The sequence below is a fragment of the Felis catus genome, chromosome D1 (assembly GCF_018350175.1).
Source record: "Felis catus isolate Fca126 chromosome D1, F.catus_Fca126_mat1.0, whole genome shotgun sequence".
Taxonomy (NCBI): Eukaryota; Metazoa; Chordata; class Mammalia; order Carnivora; family Felidae; genus Felis; species Felis catus.
Genome location: NC_058377.1, coordinates 104,365,027 through 104,381,050, shown reverse-complemented (window position 1 = coordinate 104,381,050; position 16,024 = coordinate 104,365,027). Strand labels below are relative to the sequence as shown.

Genomic DNA, 16,024 nt, shown 5'->3' with positions numbered 1-16,024 from the left:
AACTTCAACATATACATTTGAGGAGGACGCAATTCAGCCCATAACAAGAAAATGCAACCAGTAAAATATACTTTAGCGAGCCAGTTCCAACTGTATACGAAGTGGATCTTAGTTTAGAAGGAAAAATCTAGGAACTATATTTATATATCAACTCCTAGCTGTCGCTATTTAAAAGCTGTTCTCAGGAATTATTAATTCCCTGGCAATATCTTCCTGCCATGTACATATGTAGGACCTACCTCTCTGGGGTTGGAGAAAGTCCTCAGGCAAAGAATCAAGAGTGTGCTCTAGAAACAAGACCTGTGGGACATGGGTTGGTCAGTGACCAAACAGTGTTGGCCAAATCATGTCCTGCTCAACTACACTCATTCCCTACGCTAGAGCCTTTTTTCACATGAAAACTTCTCAAAAACAAAAATATTGCAATAGAGGAACAAGCAATGGTACCCACAGCTACAGTTGTTCTGAAGTTTCGATAGTATCCATCAATTCCTTCTTTTAAGCTCCATTTTAGATTCCACTCACCCTCACTCAGTACTTCTGATTGTCTCAATTTCTTCTCCATTAGGGCAGCCCAGACATTCTCCTTTGAGAGGTCTGAGCCTCTGGTTTCATCCCTTCTCCAGGCCATGGTTGTTCCATTTACCTATTTGTGGTTATTACGAGACATGGAAACATCAGGAGGCATCCTGGTGAATCCCATGAGTTCCTGACATAATCCTTTACACCCCTATCACTTAAGAGCAATACTAATTCCTCGAAGAAAGTGGGTTCTATAGAGTACCTTCTTTCATTTTCTTCTGATTCACTGGTTTGAAGATTCCAAAATGACTCACTGTTACTAGTTTTGGTGGAACCCTTACGGTGTACCTGATAAATGCCTCACCCCTGCCTCATAGGAACCAACACTCTACTTCAGCAGAGAATAAACTTCCGGGAAAAGCATAAACTTTACAAATGGATCACTGGGATATTTCTTGAGAGGGGTCACCGTATTCTATCCATTAGGGTTATAACAATACATAATAGCCACTGGCTCAGAGATACATATAGCCGTGTAAAGGACAAAGCCCCAACTCCCCAGAGTATGACAGAGTCTTGCAGTATATTTAAGAAGTCATTCTGGCATTCTAACAGGAAGAAATTAAGAACTTCTGTTCATCAAAGGACACTCTTGGGACAATGGAAACAGAGGCCACTGACTGGGGGAAAATATTTATAAAACATATATTTGATAATAGTCATGTATCCAGGATACATAAAGAACTCTCAAAACTCAATAACAAAATAGCAAACAACCCAAGTAATACATGTGAAAAATAATTGGATCTGCTGAATCTTCACTTCACCAGAGAAGATGTAGCAATTACAGATAAGCACGTGACAAGGTACTCAAGATCACTGGTTGTTAAGAAATGCGAATTAAGACCATGAGATTCTTTTATACTCCTATCAGAATGGCTAAAATGAAAAAGACTGATCATAACAAGTATTGGCAAGAATGTGGAGAATAGAAACCTTCATACGCAGCTGGTGGGAATGTGAAATGATCACACTGGAAAACATTTTGGCAGTTTCTTAAAAACCTGAACACGTACCGATGACCCAGATATTCCACTCTTGGGTAAATACCCAAGAGAAATAAAAGTATATGTTAACACAAAGGCATATGTACACAAATGTTCATAGCAGCTTTATTCGTAATAGCTTTCAACCGGAAACACTCCAAGTGTCTGTTAACAAGGGAATACACAGATTGTAACGTATCCAAACAGAGGAATGCTACCACCAAGCAATAAAAAGGAATGAACCGTCCGTAGACAATGCAACATGGATGAATCTCAATATAATTACACCAAGTGAAAGAAGACAGAAAAACTACATGCTGTATGATTCCATTTATATAAAATAGCAACAGAAAGCAGATCAATAATTTATGGTAATGGGGATGGGGGTGAGGAGGGCCAGAAAATTTGGGGGGAGTGATGTTTCTGTTCATTATCTTCATTGTGATGATGGTTCATGGTTGTGTATATAAGTCAAAACTTTTCGCATGGTAGTAGTCTTAAAACAATGATGGTGTTTTATACACCAGTTGTACCTCAATAAAGAGTTTTGTTCTGTTTTTAAGACATTATTCACAGGCCAGAGGACTATTCCTCCAGATAGCAGAAGCCGGAAGATAGATAGATGGCTAAGATGAAGACAGTTCTTCAGACAACTTTTCTAGCTGCCTTTACTCTCATGAGAATCAGTGCTCTCTTTACAGAAATTCAGAAATCACCCCTTATCACTTGTAAAACTAAGAACATGCTCTTTCCTGGCAGGCGAGACACCATTACCATCTGGTTGGGTAGCTTCAAAAAGTTTGGATTCAGGCTCCAAGTCTTCCTCATATTACTAGACCCCGATTGCTCAGTCCTGTGTTTCTAGCTTTCCGTAATGGAGATTAGGTTATATCAGGTTACACACAACCCATCCACTCCCCCGATCTAGAGGGTGAGATCTTATCACACCTCGCTTTAGTTCCCTAAACTCATCTCCTGCTAGAGGAAAACAGCTCTTCTCCAAATATCCAGACAACAGGGAGGAGCTATCTCTGCCCCAGGACTACTCACTCAGGGTGGGTCTCCACCAAGCATGTTATTGACTCTCTAAGAGAGCGAGAAGTGGAAATTAGCTTGATTCTTTCCCCGGTCCTGCAACCAAGAGATGACAAATGCTACTTTTAAATCTTCTGTGTTCCTTAGTGCAGATGGGGTACGCTGGAAGGTTCCCCTTTTAGGGCCTAATCTGATTGTGAGTGTCAGATGTATATATAAGATTGTTTAATTCTCGTGAGCAAATCATGCCATCCATCAGCTACAGAATATTTCACAACCAAGTAAACAGGGCATACTAATCTTCTTAGATATCTTCTATCTTTGGACTGTCCCTTGAACCAGGCCTTCTTGCAGCCTTGATCGTTTATAGAGTTTGAAAGATACAACAACAACTCAATTAAGAGTAAAACAAACCATTAATCAGAAGTCCCAGTTACAGCTATCTATCTAAAATGGGAAACGTTGGGGCGCCTGGGTGGCTCAGTCAGTTAAGCGGCCGACTTTGGCTCAGGTCATGATTTCGCGGTCCGTGAGTTCAAGCCCCGCGTCGGGCTCTGTGCTGACCGCTCAGAGCCTGAAGCCTGTTTCAGATTCTGTGTCTCCCTCTCTCTGACCCTCCCCTGTTCATGCTCTGTCTCTCTCTGTCTCAAAAATAAATAAACGTTAAAAAAAATTTAAAAAAAATTAAATGGGAAATGTTTTCAAAATGAAAATTACTAGAGGAAAAAAGTCAAAACAAAACAAAGACAAAGGGGTATTTCTGAAGACCGAGCATTCTGGAAATCAAACGGGGTTTCCTTAAGAAATAATGAATAATACTGAGGACCAAGATTTGTCCTAAGGAGTTCAAATCTATTAAATGAATCAATCCTCACAACTCTTATCTGACGACAGTGCCTATAAACAATGCTTTTACCAGTTAGGAACAAGAAATCTAGAGAAGTTAAGTGCCTTACACATGGTATGCAGGAAGTAGAAAATGGTGTGATGAGGGTAGACCCTGAAACAGACATATGGAAGTCTAACTCCTTACACATAATAGAAATTCATTTCTCAGGCACACAATAATTCACATTGAGCACCCCTAGCCAGAAGCAGCTCTTCCCCAGGTTGTGACCCAGTGACCCTGACCTCATCCGTTTGGCCTTCACCATTCCTTAGAACCCTATACGTATGTGCAGTAAACTGTAAGGAAGGCACAACAGAGGAGGTCACCATGGGAGTCCATGCTCCAGACCTGTCAGTAATGTTCCAGAATGAGGTCTTAGTATAGAACTGCCTGCAGAGGATGCTAAAATGTAGTTAACTCTGTGTCTAGAATGGGCCGCAAAATAGACTCTGAGCAAGAGCGAGTTTTCTCCACCATTTGTAATTCTGCTGGCAAAATTACCCACTGGCATTTTCCCATCTCAAAACATACTCACTCTTCTCATCAAAGGAAACAACTCCACCCAGTCAACGTACTCATCCTGAGAACCGGAACATTTGGGTGTATGTAGTCTGCTTCATCTGTTCCGGCTGTTATTCCTCACAGTCAGAGACCTCTGAATTAAAAAACAGCAACACCAACAACAAATCCGTTTATTTTCCATCACCCCCTCCTCTAATTCGTGTATAGTCAAGGGTGGGAAACGACAGTTCCAAAAAGGGAGGAATGGAAAACATGCAGACGTCCTTGGTCTACAAGAATAATGGAACTCCGTAGGGTCAGTGTCATGACCGTTCCCTATGTTGTCAGTGAACGAGGTTGACTGTAGACAGCCTGCCTCAGTGTGGAATGTGCTTCTAGTCCATCGTCTCCTAGGGCCCTGGCTTAAGTGTGGGCTGGATATAAACCCAGTCACTCTGACTCTGATCCTATTACAGGAAACAAATAACAGGCACAGGTACATATTGATCTCAGGAACGATTTGCTCTGAGAGAAAAAGGACCCGTCACCTGCCTTATGAGAATATAAAAAACTGATAATGTATCTCTACACATTAGATACATGTAGAGATGAGAATGGGCCAGTTGAATATGCAAAGGCTATCTGGAAGCAAAGAGTGCTCTCCTGTAACTAATCTCATTTTCCTTCCTCCACTTTTATTCAAGCCTGACTTTCTCTTAAGTTCTGCAATTAAAGGTACACCCACTGAAGTGAAGAATGACTTTTAAAAGAATGAGCCCTGGAATCAGATGCTAGTGCCGTTAGCCTGTGATCTTGCAAAATTACTTATTATCTCCATGGTCTCTGAAAGAGGACAATAGTAGACCTGTACCAGAAGGCTGTTTTGAGGAAAAATGAGATTTTTGTCTACAAAGTACATTTTGTCTGCAAGGTGCTTTATACATCTACAAAGCCAGACATATGCTAAAAGCTCAGTGAGTATTAGCCAATATCCTATCAGGCCTGATACTAGCTCTCTATTTTGCCTTATTCTCTGCTTTATTTAAATTCCTATTAAAATACGTATGAGCTGAAACATTATGCTAAGTGTAAGAAGCCAGACATGTTGTATGATTCCATGCATATGAAATATGCAGAATGGGTAAACCCACATAGACAGCGTGTGGACTGGTGATTGTCAGGGCCTGAGGGAGGGGAGAAATGGGGGAGAAATGTTTATGTTATGTGACTTTCACTTCAATAAACTGAAAAAAAAAATACAGTATGGGCTTAGTTAGAAGTCGCTCTTGGATTTGCCATTGGAGAAGATATGAAAGGAGATATTGATGGCCGACCACCCCTTCCCAGATGGTGGCCCTTCGTCCTCTGCGGGAGTCCAAGCATCTGAAGTCATGCCTACAGGCTCACACATCACTGCACTGCACGAGCGTAAGAACGCACCGGGGCATTGCTCGCATCTGTGCCTCTTGTTTCTCCCACTATGAATTCCTTGGTTTTGCCATTTCACCCTTGCTACCTTGAACTCCTGGTCTTGTCTCCGCTGTCATCCTTGGGGATTTGAAATTTTGTCTGGCATGCTTCTCCCTGACCCAGGCTCAGTGTCTAATACGGTCCCCTTCATGCCATCCAACGACCAAAGTGGTTAGCTCCGCCTCCAGGAATTGTTCTTTTTTCAGCAGGAAGTCTGGATGAAAACAGGAAGTGAGGGAAGACCCAGGTTAATGCAGTGATTTCTCATTCTCCCACCACATCTGTATTGTCTTTGCATTCTGTGTCTTGGCAGGGCCTCTCTGGCCATTTTTAATTTTATACCACAATAAACGCTTCCATTTCCTAACCAGGGATTATTTAAGCCCATGAAACCTGCCTACCTGGATGGTGGCTTCCTGACCACATCACTTGTTTCTGCTGGAGAAGCACCCTCGCCAAATTCCTAAACTGAAACCCCTGTTTCCTATTTGGCTCAAGGCTCTAGTAAGTCCCTGACGCTTCTACTGTGAGTTTTTCAAGCCATTGTCTTTCTTTTTTCTTTCTTTCTTCTAATTTTATTTATTTTTGAGAGAGAACGGGGAGGGGGGAGCAGAGAGAGCAAGAAAGAGAGAATCTTAAGCAACCCCTGCAATGTCAGTGCAGAGCCTGACATGGGGCTCACGAACTCACGAGCCACGAGATCATGACCTGAGCCGAAATTAAGAGTCAGATGCTTAACCAACTGAGCCACCGAGGCGCCCCAAGACATCACCTTTCTTAACTCATGAATGCCCCAGGTTTTGAGAAGCATTTCCTTCCCCCATCTCTGTCCACAGAGGCATATGCTGTAGCAATTTGTGTGTATCTCAATTCATCTCCTTTGTAGAAGCGCCTTTTATCAGGCGCTTGAGTTGTGCCTTCCTTCTCTGACACAGAGAGGCTAGCAGGATGTTTGCATCTGAAGGCCTTCCCTTAGAGGCTTAACATTGACCTTTCTCCTGCATATTACCTCAGGAAACAGTAAATGTCTATCAGCCTATCTAAAAGTGGTATACTCTTTAGAAATGCACAGACGTAATCTCTTTCTAAATCTTATTTTAGAGAGAAAGAGAGTGCACAAGAGGGAGAAGGGGGCAGAGAGAAAGAGAGAGAGAGAGAGAGAGAGAGAGAGAGAGAGAGAGAGAGAGAGAATCCCAAGCAGTCTCCATGCTCAGCACAGAGCCTGACACAGGGCTCAATCCCCCAACCCTGGGATCATGACCTGAGCCAAAATAAAGAGCTAGACGCTCAACGCACTGAGCCACCCAGGCGCCCCCAGTTATAATCTTTGAGTATGACTTTTGAGCCTCTGTACAAGCCTGGGGGTTTCAAATTCAGTAGATTGCCCTATTCTGTTTGCTTCTCAGTGCACGTTCTTCTTGGATGCCTTCCCAGACCAGACTGCCCATTTGAATTACAAGCTCACGAGTGCTTCAGAAAACACAGAAGACTCTCCTGAGCTGCAGGAAAAAATAATTTTCTCCTCCTTTATGTGTGAAAGACTACTAGGGAACACTTTTCTTCCTGCAACAGCCGATAGCCTACTGTCTTCTTTGGCATGTTTAGCTAGTTTCTTTACTGAGAAATTCCTCCTGAGTGTTTACTGTGATGGTTAATGTTATGTCCACTTGGTTGGGCCACAGTCCCCAATTATTTGGTCAAACCATTATTCTAGATGTTTCTGTGAAGGCATTTTTTTAGCGGAGATTCACATTTAAGTTGGTGGACTTGAGTAAGACAGATTACCCTTCGTAATGTGGGTGGGCCTTGTCCAAGCAGTTGAAAGTCTTAGCAGAAAGAAGACTGACTTTCCAAGAGAAAGCAGCAGACTGCCTTTGGACTCAAAATGCAACATCTTTTCTTCCCTGGGCTGGATCTCCAAACTACTGGGCTACCCTGCAGGTTTTGGACTTGCGAGCCTTGATAATTGTGTGAGCCAGTTCTTTGAAATAAATCTCTCTCTCCTCTCTTGATAGATAGATGGATAGATACATGAATACATAGACAGATACAGAAATAGTTACAGATATCCCTTATTGGTTCTATTATAGTTTATAGATATAACTAGCCACCAAGGGACCGTGATATTATACTCTCAATGGCTATCTTAGAAGAAATCCTGCATGGCCCTTCTACAGGGTAGCAAAAAGGTAATTCCTCCAAAAAGGTAACGTCCCTGCAGGAGGTTACCATCTGTGTGCATTATTCTACCCAAAATAGTAGTTTTGTTCTCTTTTGAGTGGTCCGGACTTAAGCACCAAGTACTGAGATTTGAAAAATACCGGATAAATATTATTTATCTTCCTTCATCATCTTTCTACCCTCTTGAAAAATAATCAAGTAAAACGGAAGAAGATCAAAAGGTCTGACAATGGTAGATGTGGTTTATAACTGGTGGCTGCTCGATTTCCCAAGAGTGGGTCTCAGAATGACACAACCATCCAAAGTCATGGCAGGGGTGGCCCCACACAGGGTTAGCACACCGTCACGGGCAGCAGCCCATTTTTCCATAGGGAGCAGTAACTCTCTACATGATGCCAGGTCCCTCCTCCCTGGTGTAACAGACTGCTTCCTCCTTTCTGTGGAAGTAGGAAGTGATGGATAAGAAAAAGGCCAGAAATGTTGCTCTGGTGGAGCTCCCTCCCCCTGGAAGGAAACACCCTTGGAAGAGAAAGCAACCCTCCAGCCATACCACACCGCCCAATAGTTACCCCTGTTCTATAGATGGGAGAATTCAGATCTAGCAAAGATAAGATCTACTCCTGTAAGGGGTGCCTGGGTGGCTCAGCCAGTTCACTGAGTTGGATGACTCTTGGGGTTTGGCTTAGGTCACGGTCTCACAATGCGTGAGTTTGAGCCCCGTGTCGGGCTCCACACTACTAGCGCGAAGCCTGCTTTGGATTCTCTCTCTCTCCCTCTCCCTTTGCCCCTCCCCTGCTCTTTCTCTCCCTCTCTCGAAATAAATAAATAAACTTAAAAGAAAAAACCACTGTTGAAAGTCACACCATTCATAAGTAGTTTGACTATAGTTCATGCCCGAGTCTATCTATTATGGGGGAATCTATTCATGCACTATTCTTTATAAAACAACACTAGTTTTTCATAGGAAATAGAGAACCCCTTTGGTATGCTTTATGCCAATGAAATGTGAGTTGAGGCATTTAAGGAGCCGGCATTGCAAATACGCACATTCTCATAAAGATCATGGCCTGGTGGTTTACAGAAAGATTCTCATAACTGGATTAACTGAAGGATATGAAACAAACTAAAAAGAAAAGAAAAATAATGAGGAAATCTCTAACATGAATTATTGGGTAGGCTTAATTATCATTTTCAAAAATAATCAGAATCCTCTCTCTCCGTGGTCTGGGCATCTCCCCGTGAGGATAGACCATATGCGCCATTACTCTGCTTCCTCTGATGTGTCCCTCCTCGTTCTACTTAAGGCCCCTTCCTCGCTTCATCCATCATAGACCTACTGAGGTTACCACATGGAGTTGTGGTTCATTAATTTTCACTGCTTTATAATGTTCCTAAGTGTGTACATATTCTCCTCTCTCATGTGTGTGTGTGTCCATTTATTTATTTGTTCAAATACATAAATATAAAAACAAAGGAATAAAATTTTTTTGACATCTTGTTTGACAAATTTTTCATTTGTATTTTTATTTGTGTATATATATATATATATATATATATATATATATAATCCACATGCTATAGATGGAAGTTTGCATTGTTTCAATTGTTTGCTATCCTTCCTTTAAGATACCTTGCGGTGCCTGACTCCCAGTCTACATGAGTACAAGTGTACTCTTGGGTCTATACCTAGGAGTGCAAGAACTGGTTCTTAGGAAATGCAGTATGCAACTTTATGAGAAAACTTAAAGTGGTTTTCCGAAGTGCTTTTTTTAAATCAAATGTCTCCTTCAAAATAAGAGCAAATATTCACATTGGTCTGCATGTTCGCCAACAGCTGGAGTTACCAGGTTCCCTAGTTAGTGGGAAGTTGTGCCCCACTATGGACTTAACTGACATTTCTCTGAAGACTGATGAGGTGAATTTTCTTGTGTTTCTTTTTTATTTGCATGTCCTCGTCTATGAAGTCCCTGTTAATATTTTTTGCCCTTTTCTATGTTTGCTTTTTAAATTGGTTTGGGGCCATCTGTAAAGACTCTGCACATTAATCCTGTTGATGTTTTGTGTGTTACAATTATACTCTAGAAAGTTACTTCTTGATTTTTCACTCTATATTTCTTTTGAATTGAAAAATTAATTTTTCACGGACTGTATAAAACATACTTCGGGAAACTTTTATGCATCTTGTTTGACAAATTTTTCTGTGCCTCAACATAATAATATATCCTTCTACACTGCCTTATAGACTTTGTAGTGGTTTTCTTTTCTAAATTAATCCATTATTCATGTGGAATCGCCTTTTTTTAATGATGTGAGTTATGAGTCCAATTTTACCTTTTTTCCCCCTTAAGATCACTTAAGATTATTGGTCCAGCATCATGGATTTTCCCCACAATGTACATCTGGATCGCCCATCGTTTAACTGGAAGACAAACCAGTGTCTCCTCAAACAAGACAAGTAAGGATTGCTTAGTAAAGGGTTGTTTACATCTCGCTTTAAAATATGTAGATTCCTGGGTGCCTGGGTGGTCATTAAACATCTGACTTTGGCTCCGGTCATGATCTAATGGCTTGTGAGTTCAAGTACCACATGGGATGAGCTCGAGCCCTGCTTCAGGTGAGCCCTGCTTTTCTCTCTCTCTCTTTCTCTCTCTCTGTTCACCATGGAATTCTCTCTCTCTCTCTCTCTCTCTCTGCCCCTCACTCACTTGTGCCCTCTCTCTCTCTCTAAAAAAAAAAAAAAAAGGGACATTCTCCTGAATTATCTCTTGGGCCCAATATAATCACAGTCCTTGGCTCGAGCCCCTGCGAAGCCAGCAGTGGGGGGCCAGGCCCTTCTCACACTGCATCTGTGACTCTTTGATGGTCACATCACTCTCCATGACCACAACCAGAAAATTTATCTACTTTTAAGAACCTGTGTGATTCTATTGGGCCAGAAAGACAATCCAGGATTAGTAATCTTCTTAATTCTTTTTGCAATGTTTGACTCCCGTTTGCCATGTAACATATTTAATGGTTCTGGGAATCAGGATCTAAAGAGCTTTGAGGACTGATTTTTCTGAATACCACACTGCCCTTGTCTGAGAGTGTCATCAAGGAACATAGCAAGAAAAATATAGGTTATATTCTGTTTGACGCTAGCTAAGAATTCATTGGCAGTAGAAATGTCCTGGATCTTCATCCAGAGGGGCAGAATCTAAAAAAAACTAGGGACACGTGGAGCGGTTGGAATAAGAAGTAACCAACATGGACTTCTTTCCTCTGGTGAAAGATTCGGCACGACATGGACTGATACAAGGAAATCTGAATCAAGCAACTTATTTCCATTTACACAGATTTGGAGACCTTAAAATGACACTGTTTCCTGATTCCTTGAAAAGCTGGTAGATCTTATGGTGGGGAATCAAAAGAATAATCCTTATCAGCAAATAAAAGCAGTCTTTATTATCCTGTGTTGTACTCTCAGTCTTAGTCCCATGTGGTAAACAGCCAACTGAGGGAGATTCGATAGGTCAAACTGACTGGAAATGCCACACCACAGGGATCTATTGAAATGCGACCTCATCATACAAATGGTCAGGAGAGGGGCTGTTGTCATTATTTGGCAAGAAAACCACCACCTGTGGAAAAATCAGAACATTAGATTCTTGTAGTCGACAATAGGGAGAAAGAAGTCATCTCCTTTGCTTTAGAAACCGTATGGTCACTGAGCACCTTCCTTCTGAATCCTGATACTTTGCAGGTCTAGGTCCCCATTCTTGCCTTAACCTTCGTTTCCCTACACCTCTTCAACAATGCCAGAAGTGACCTTCATTCGAGAAAAAGAGGACTCTTCAGTGTCTAGGGATAGTTCTTTGGCTGAGTGTGGTTGGCTATTTCCCTGTGTCTCCCCCTGTGTCACTTCCTTCAAAGAAGATAAAGACTTTACACATGGAACAGCACTTTCCCTCTTCCTAATCTTCCCCACAAAAAGAATAGAGGACACACACAGAGAACGAAGCAGAGTAGAGAGAGAAGGAGAGAGAGAGACCCCATAAAGACCCAGAACACTCACCTTGTTGACGGAACAGGCCGCCCTGCACACAAATATGGAGAGAGCCAGAGCAATGCAGCCTTCCGCCAAAGACAAGAGCAGCAGTCCGGTTAGCATGCCCTGGAAAACACATGGAAAACCCCCACAGGCTATAGAAGACAGAAAAGCAGGTATTGTAAGAGAGAAAATTGTTGGCAAAATTTCACATCTGGCACTAGGAACCCCTTTCCTTAGGAGGGATTCCTGAATTTTCTCCCAATTCAAACAACTTGAAAATGGATTGTTGGAATTCTATTCTTACAGGGTCTAGAATATCAGGTAAGTCTGGGCGTGTCCATACTGATTTCTGGTGGTTTGTTTGCCTGATTGCTACCCACCTTTCATGACCAGTGTTGACTTTTGGGCCTTACACGTCTCCTTTGGTCCGTCTGCCATTGTTCCTTATGACACACGACACCCTACAGTTAACCCTCTGAACTTCTCCCTCACTCTGGTTGCACCATGCAATTCAAATACCAACACACCCTCCCCAGTCATATCAGGTGGTTGTTCATGGAGCACTGGGGAACACCAGTTTTTCTTTTTTCTCTTCGGATGGCTTTTCAAATCAAGAGAAAATTGCCCCAGGGAAAACTGAGTTCTTGCAGAATTTTCCACTCACCAACCACGCATTGGGGCCTTCAGACACGAATGGTACTAAAAAGCTAACTTTTTTTTGCTCAGTACTCCCAGCAAGACGCAAAAGGCTAGGTCCCTTAGCCTTCAGGAGAGTGTCCAGAATCTAAGTAAGCAACGGCTGCCAATTCCATGGTGAGAATTAAGAGAAAAATTCAAACAAAACCAGTTAACAGGTTTCCGTGACTGGGACCGGATATACTTACTATAAATGCAACTGCATAGGAAAACTTCCACATCACTGTGTCATACATGATTATTTCTTCAAAAACTATCACAATTATGCCAATGCCTGCTACGGTGGCACTGACTGTATTCATTCCCAGGCTGCCTTGGATCTGAAGGAGAATAAGAGAGAAGAGTTGTTGCAAACCTTTCTCATGTTCTTCCCAGGTTAGATGTGCCAGTCGGGGACATTCAGCTCATCTGAGCTGAGTCGGGGAGTTTACTTGATGATCTTCCCCAGTTTAAAAAGGAACTTCTGGTAAAGTCGTGGTTTTGACTCCCTCAGGCGCTCTCGTATAGCAAGCACGTGGGCACGTGGAACCTCACAGAGCACAGAGCTGAGCCCATCATTCTTGCCTAAGTGCCAGGAAGGACGCACTTCTAGGGACCCCCCTGGAACCACTTCCAGGGTCCTTCTCTAGAGAACCAGCAAGTTGCAGGTGCCTTAGCCTCGTAGCTGAACAGCTCCTTACTTCACTAGACCTATCCGAGCCTCCGCAAGGAAACACTTACCAAACCCTTGGTTACTTTCCTTCCGGCAGCAATGGACAGCGCTCCAGATATGAAGAACTGACCAGAGAGAGAAAACCCACTCAGAGCTTGTCCCATCCACCTGATTTCCCCCACTCCCCTGCCAGTATTATCTACCCAGTCAGCCCAAGATTAGGACCTAAACAGCAGTGCATGGGATTTTGAGAGACAAGGATGAAGGTCTTGAAGACCCTTGAAAAATTTGAAACACTGGAACAATCACTAATACTCACAGAGAAGGGTCCCCATAGGTGATAGCGTATTTCAGTGGTAAGGCAAAATTGAGAATCATAGTCATAGAGGGGGAAAGGACTGATTGTCACACCCAGGCACAGTATTATCAGCCCAATCAGGATCTGAGCCACCTGGAAGGTAAGAGACATCCTATGAGGGGCAGCTTCTCAGGAGGAAGATTCTCTCTCCGATCAGTGCCTGTTAACTTCTTCCCACCGCTGAGACCCCAAGCCTGAGAAGGTCCCAGGAAGGTGACAGTCTACAGAGCGAATCTTTTTCCTTGTCCAATGCAGGACACTGACGTTAGTCTGAAAGTATTTATTCATACAATTACTACCTAAGTAGAAATTTTTTTTTTTTTAAATTCCAGTGGTGGACAGCTTTCCACCATTTCTTTCCACTTCCTGAATCTGTAAGGTCTGTGTCGTTCAGGATGGTTCCGTTCAGCTCACGACCACCATCGATGATCTAGAGAATGGGGGTACTGCGAGGAAACCCCAGTCTTGTGTCAGGAAGCCTGCCCCTCCCCACAGCCTGCACTCTGATCTCGGGCCCACTCACCCCTAAGACCTGGGGCTGCCCCTTCAGGAAGAGTAGCAGACTCTGCTGCTGCGAGGGCAAAACCCAGGTACCTGGCCAGTGTGGTTGGGTTATACTCTCACTCTCAGGAAGGTTTATCGTGTAGTCCCGGGCTGTCTCTGCCTCAAATGTCCCTGTGTTTCTGTTGGCACCAGGAAAGAAAACACTTCTCAGCATGGATTCACTTTTTTTAAAGGTTTATTTATTTTTGAGAGAGAGAGAGAGAGAGAGAAAGCAAGTGGGGGAGGAATGGGGGGGGGGAGGGGACAGAGGATCCAAAGCAGGCCCCGCCCTGACAGCGGCCATCTCCACGCGGGGCTCAAACCCACAAACTGCAAGATTGATGACCTGAGCCAAAGTCAGCCGCTCAATCGACTGAGCCACCCAGGTGCCCCCTCAGCATTTCACTTTTAAATATCTTCTTTGTTCCTCAGCAAAATCCAGGGACAGGGGATTTGGTGTCTCTGGCATAACCCAGAGTTTTCCTTCTATCCCGGTTCCCATACCTACCCAAGCAGTCAGCTCAGAATAATCTAGACTGCGTTCCAGCTGCCTCTCCTTGGCAGTGTGCACACAGTTATTGATCCTAAAGCAGAGGCTCTAAACCTTGTAAGACTGAAAGCCAGATATTTACCTTCCGCTCATATTCCAGAAGCAAAAGCAACTGCCCGCTCACAGCAAGATTTCAAGGAAGATTTTTCCATTCACAAATTTTCTCTAGCTCAACTTATGGAATGCCCCATAGTCCGGACACTTGTATGCCTCCCACCTAGACGCCTTCTCGGAGACAAAGCATGGGGTAAAGATGAGAAGATTTCTTCCTACCTATGCATCTCCTCAGCACACACAAATGGGTGGTTGTGCCTTCTGCGACGTGGTCTCGAATTCACAGCGTTCAAAGACAGTGACCTGCTCTGATGTATGATGCATGAAGAAGACTCTGCTCAGGGTCCCGGGTTGGCCATTTGTTTCCTGTGACTTATCTCAACCTTCCCAGATGAGTATCTGTGATGTGCTTCAGCTAAGATAATAATCGAGCTCCACTTCTCACACATAAAGACTGTATCAAAGGGCACACGTGTTCTCAACACCAGCTCCTCCCCACTGCTGTGCTCCTCTTCGGGACTAGGCAGAAGTCTGTGTTTGCCCAGATCTTCAACGACTGGGACCCACACCGATGGGGTGTTGGAGTGGTGGGGTTTCAGAGCTGTCGGCCGAGAAAGAATTGTTGAGATATCTTTGGTGCAAAAAAGGTGATTTTATCAAAGCACGGGGACAGGACCCGCGGGCAGAAAGAGCTGCCCCAGGACCGAACCATGAGAAGAGACTGGAGTTGGGGGAGGTAAAGTCAAGAGGAAGTTTCCAAAGTGATTTTCATACGCTAAAGAAGACACAGGCTCCTGGAGGCCCAGCTACTGTCCAGCTCAGGTTGTTTTTCCCCCTAGCAAAGCATCAACATTAAGACGGTGGGGAGTTCCTGGAGGAATGTTATGCTCTGCCTGCTTCAAGTATTTGTCAACGGGCTGCAGGTTATAAGGAAATTGAATTTTATCTGCCATTTCTTTCTGCCTCTGTTTCCCACATCACACACTATCCTGGCTTGATGTAGTAGAAGCTGCATGCAAATGATGAGTTTTCATAAATAAAGGCTTTGCTGAAACCTCTGATGAGGGAGCTTGGGGCCAGCTGAGGGCCAAATACAGGCTGGCCTACCCTCCCCCCCCCCCCCCAGCCCCGACCAGGTAGAATATGTCTGATATTCCTCGGACACTCCTGGCTACCCAAGAACAAAGGAAAGGGGTTTAAATGCTTGCCGTGGTGATGTGGGAAACTAAGGTAAATGACAAATTAAATTCCCTACTGCCTATAGCCCATTGCCAAGTCCTCGAGACCGACAGAGTGACCTCCCTCTAGGAGCTCAGCTGCCTCAAGGATGACGCTTTGCTGGGGGCAAAAGAGAACCTAGGCTTAGCATTGTCCCAACTTTGAAGATCCTGTAAGTCTACTTCCTTTGTCTCAACTGCCCCAGGATATACGCTGGCAATCATGCTCCAAACTTATGCCCGACCACCCCACCCCCCGGCCCCCTGCCCTGAGATGCAT

The 16,024-nt window shown here is 43.7% G+C and overlaps 1 long non-coding RNA gene across 1 annotated transcript; it reads right to left on the bottom strand.

Annotated features, from left to right (window-relative positions):
* Positions 1 to 11,062: 11,062 nt before the first annotated feature.
* Positions 11,063 to 14,866, bottom strand: LOC102902224. Its single transcript, XR_002736020.2, has 7 exons — positions 14,747 to 14,866; positions 13,975 to 14,063; positions 13,342 to 13,473; positions 13,091 to 13,147; positions 12,559 to 12,690; positions 11,699 to 11,797; positions 11,063 to 11,264 (listed from the first exon to the last, which is right to left on the bottom strand). It is a non-coding gene; the product is annotated as an uncharacterized LOC102902224 (long non-coding RNA).
* Between the last annotated feature and the right edge of the window lie 1,158 nt (positions 14,867 to 16,024).